Source organism: Urocitellus parryii, chromosome 6, assembly GCF_045843805.1.
Source record: "Urocitellus parryii isolate mUroPar1 chromosome 6, mUroPar1.hap1, whole genome shotgun sequence".
NCBI classification, from domain to species: Eukaryota; Metazoa; Chordata; class Mammalia; order Rodentia; family Sciuridae; genus Urocitellus; species Urocitellus parryii.
This window is the reverse complement of record NC_135536.1, coordinates 40,400,485-40,405,337: the sequence shown is the minus strand read 5'-3', so window position 1 is coordinate 40,405,337 and position 4,853 is coordinate 40,400,485. Positions and strand designations below refer to the sequence as shown.

General features: G+C 32.1%; 1 pseudogene; it reads right to left on the bottom strand.

The window, feature by feature from the left end:
• Positions 1 to 4,093: 4,093 nt before the first annotated feature.
• LOC113200605 (large ribosomal subunit protein eL31 pseudogene) lies at positions 4,094 to 4,484 on the bottom strand (annotated as a pseudogene).
• Positions 4,485 to 4,853: the final 369 nt, after the last annotated feature.

Below are 4,853 nucleotides of genomic sequence, written 5' to 3'. Positions count from 1 at the left end.
GGCATATGAAACTCCACTATTGCCTTTTGTTTCTCATTATGTGCTTTTAGATCTCCTTATTTGGGGGTACTCTGAGGTTTCATAACAAAAAATCCAAATATGAGACTATTTTTATTCATTTTTCTTGGATGTTGGTAGATCTTTCAATTTGAGGAAGTATGTCTTCAGCTCTAAGGAAATCCCATTTGTTTTTGATTTATCTGGCTTTTATTTGTGGAAAAGAAAATTTCAAGAATGTAGGGACCAAATTAGAAAATATAAAAGTGTGAGAATTTGGAAAAATGTCCAATTTTACTCTTTTTTTTCAGGAACTGTTATTCATCAGTTATAAACCTCCTGAATTGATCATGTGTTCTGCATTTTTATAGTTTCTTTTTTTAATTTTTAGATTGCTTTTTTAGGAGATTCTTTCCATTTCTTTATATGCCATGCATTATAAAATATTTTAGTAATTGTATTCAAATTAACTTCTTTTTTTCTTTTTTATGGGTTTTGTACTTGTTCTTTAGATGTGATATACTCATGGATTTATTTTATTATGTCATTTGAATACTTTTAAAAATTTGTTTCAGCTAACTTTAATTTTTATTATTCAAAATGCTGGATGTCACCAAACCTTCTGAAAGAACTACTGAATTATATATTTAAACAGTTGTTAAAGGGTATAACTCATGTTAACTGCTCTTACCAAAAAAGGAAGGAGGAAAGGAACAAAGGAAGTAAGAAAAGAAGGTAAAGAGGGAGGGAGGGAGGGAGGAATGGAGGAAGGAAGATCAATCTCTTGAGAGATTATTTACTTTAGTTAAGAAAGTTATTCTAGAACAGCACTTTGATAGGACTGTAAAGTGGTAAAACCTTAATAACAATTTGGCAGCATGACATAAGTCTTGAAAAGTATTCATATCTGTTCTATTAAGTAATGCCACATGTAGTAATCTATCTTTAGGGAATATTTAGATATGTATTCCAAGATCTATGTAGAAAGATGTTCACCATATGTTTATGACAGTGACATATGAGAACAACTTCAATGCCTAATAATGTTAAAGAATTAAATAAGTTATGATATTATGGGATAAAATGGGGTTATTTTAAAATAACATATAAACAAATAATATAGGAAAATATTACTGATTTAATTTTAGCTAAAAAATCTATAAAATGATAACTCATAAATTTAAAACAATTTTCACATAAATTGGACTTTGTGTTTTTATATAAAAATGAGAACAATTTTTTCAACATACTAAAGTGTTGCCTGATGAAGTACTGTCTCTGAACATAAGTTAGAAAGAGATTTTTTTGTGTGTGCTTTCTTTTGTTGTTCAAATTTCCTCCATTAAATTTGCATTATATTTGTAATGAAAATAAACATAACATTAGCTTATAAAAATCAATTTTTTAGAATAATTCAGTAGGCAAGAAGTCAGCAGGGGTATATGATATGTCTCATCACATTTCCTTCTATGGATTCTCCATTCCCTTAATTTTTTTTTATTATTTTGGCCACCAGAGATGTTATGGGCATTAGGTACAAACTCAATTATTTTTAAATTGGAATTAATTTATTTAGCTCTACCTATGAACATATGTAACAAGACTAACAATTTCAGAAAATGTGGATACTTATATTCATTTTAACTTTTTTTTTCAGGCAACATGTTTATATTCTTGTAAACAAGAAAGTGGTCTGATAAGACACTAAACAAACCTGCTTACTGAAGCATGATAACATCATTTTCAGAGCATTTTCTATTACTTGGGGAAAATAACATGTTTATTATAAGATTTCAAATAACTTTATTTAGAAATTCAAGTTATACATTTTCTTCACCATGAAGCTGATATGGAACATTTAGTTTCAGATGTAAAAACAGATTGAAGCTTCATAGTAAAGACATAGTGGGAATAATTTATCACTGACTTACTGGGATTATTTGCATTTGTGGACAGGGTGAATTCATTGTTAAATACCTCATAGGTCAAAAGTGGCAAGTGAAATTCTACCATTACTGCAGTTTTTCTTTTGGTTACGGATACTGAATTCAAGCTGTATCTTGCAAAATGTATGATTCCATATAGAGTCTGTGAAGAACAAAGGGATGTCAATCGAGGCATGCTAACTAATAGATGGATGTGTAGGTCTGCCCTTATCAGTGTTCATCTTGATGGCTTTCCTATGTGTGACTTATAAAGTTCCACATAAGCATCCAGTTATCGACTTGACAAGGAAAACATACATGAAGAGGGAAAGAAAGAAAAGACATAAGACAAAGCAGAAGACAGAAGAGTGTAAAAGAAGAACTCATTGTTTAAAATAGTGGTTGATAACTAAGAAGAACAATAAAGCATAGCAGTTGAAAACCATTAGTTTAGCATTTTGGAGAATTCTTGATGTTGTTTATGCTTTCCCCAAGAAAGTATTATTTATCATTATGTGTAGTCAAATAATGCAAAGATTAATATCAAAGTCTGTGCTCTACTCACTGCCCCTGCCTCTCCCTAATTCCCACTCTCCTGAGGCAACCAGTCCTTCACAAATTTCTTGACACCAGCCTGATAGGTGTATTTCAACCCTTCTTCCTTACTTAAACAAACATAAGCAAGCATATAAAACTTTAAAAATTATTCTAGGAAAGATACTGGTATCTTTAATTATTACTTGTTAAATTTTTAATTATTTCATTGAGGGTGTTATTGCTTGGAACCACACTGACATCTAAATGGAATGTGTCTTTGGGCACTATGTACCTAGTTAAGATGCATGCACGAGAGCATGGTGAACACTAGTTTACAATTTTCTTTTTAGTATTTCTTTTTGAGAAGATGTATTTATGTTGGTCACTCTATTATTTTTCTTAATGCTATTATAGATACTAATGTAGATTGTGCTCATTCTTCTAATTATTTTCTAATATTTTGCTTATGATAGATATTTAAAGTATTTTGTAAGGATAATCTATCATTTTAGATACATAGAGTATTTATAACAGTTCAATTTACTTCTTGAAGTATTAAACTATCTGCATTCAAATGATAAATGTATTTACTACTAAAGACTACAGTTTTCCAATATCCACTTTAGTAAAAATATCCCAGAATAACATTACAGAAAAAGTCATAGAATCATTAAGTTTTTAAATATTTTACAACTATTTTCACAAGAAGGTAGTGCTATATTATATACTTACGTCAATACACTTGCATTAAATTAACTATTTCTTTGTTTCTCTGTTAAATGACACAAAAAAATCACAAAACACAGAAACTATGTTCTTGAAAGCAGTGATGAACGTATTTGTAATCAGACTCTTAGAAACATATTTTTAAAACTTCATAGAACAGGAATATTTGTAGAAAGTGACTGCTATTTTTCACAGTGGCAGGTTGCTCTTTGTTGAAGATTGAATGTATTTTTTTCTCCTGTGCTGCAGCTGAAATAAGTTGTCAAAGTACAGGATGAAAAAAAAAGAGCGAAAGTAAGGCAGAGAAAGTGAAATATGGCTGTTATATTTTGCACACCTATTCTTTAGTTTTATAATCACAAAAAAAAATGACTACTGTGATCATGACCACATACTTGCTAAATTAAATTGAACCAGTAAAAGCTTCAGGAGACACAAAGAATCCTGCATTTCCTAGGAAATTTTGAGGCTAAACTCAGCCAGCACCAGGGGCTGTCAGTACAGCAACAGTGAATAGATGGCACAGCCACTTGAGACATGGATAAGAATATGCTGAGAGGAATCTGCATTTAGTGGGAGGCAGGCGCACCCAAATCTCAAGGATCTCTAATCCAAGTCTTAAACTGAACTTGTCAAATAGTGTTAAATGAAATAAATGATGTAGTGTCTTAATGATCTTCTGTAAAACATAGAACACAAGTTCTGAACCTTGATTTTCACGGATGTCACTGTAGATATTACTAGTAATCTGATTATATATGTATTTGATATTCCCATATGCTCTCGCTTTTTTGTGAAGTCTCATATTTTACTAATCCTCCATTATTATACCCATGCTGAAAGGCAAACCATTGTACTACAGGTTTAAAGCATTTTTTTTTTTACAGTTTTATGACTTTATTTAACTATCAGCTATTAGTTCTCATCCACATTGACTGTAGATTTTTGAACGTGATAACGGGGACACAGGTTACCAAAGTATAGAGCTTGTTTGGTGAATCTTCATCCTCCTTACGTTTTCTGGATAATCGTACACTAATACGATATGGGACATTCCTTATTCCTTGGCCCAGACAGTTTTGTTGAGCCTGATATCAATGCACGTATCTGGAGTTCCCATCTCCTTCATGGCAAATTTCGGATCTCTTTGAGTGCCCAAGGAGCACACTTCTTGAAGCCCACTCCATGGATGCGCATGTAAATGTTGATGGTGTATTCCAGGATCATGACCTCCTCCACCTCCTCGTTGATGGCAGAACAACCCTTCTTCTTCTTGCCACCCTTCTTTGCCAGAGCCATTCTGCCAGGCCCAAGTTGGAAAGCTTAAAGCAAAAATTTTCAACTAATTTATTTCTGGTGATACAAATTAAAGAAGGAACAAAAGAGAGGGTACGTTCCTAACCACAATACCATGGCTTGGCCTCTGTCTTCTCCTTGCAATAAAATTGGAAACCTTAGATTATGATTATACACGAACATTCTCAATTTCCTCCCTGGATCTCTGTTTCTGTCTCTCACACAGCATATACCCCATCCTATCCTAGGTCCCAAGATTTCCCATTTCTGAGCAATCAGCATATAGCTTCTGAAACCTATTTTCCTTCATATTCTTTTGCTCTATTTATATAATTCCATGATCTTGCATACGACTTTATTGTTTTGTTCTGT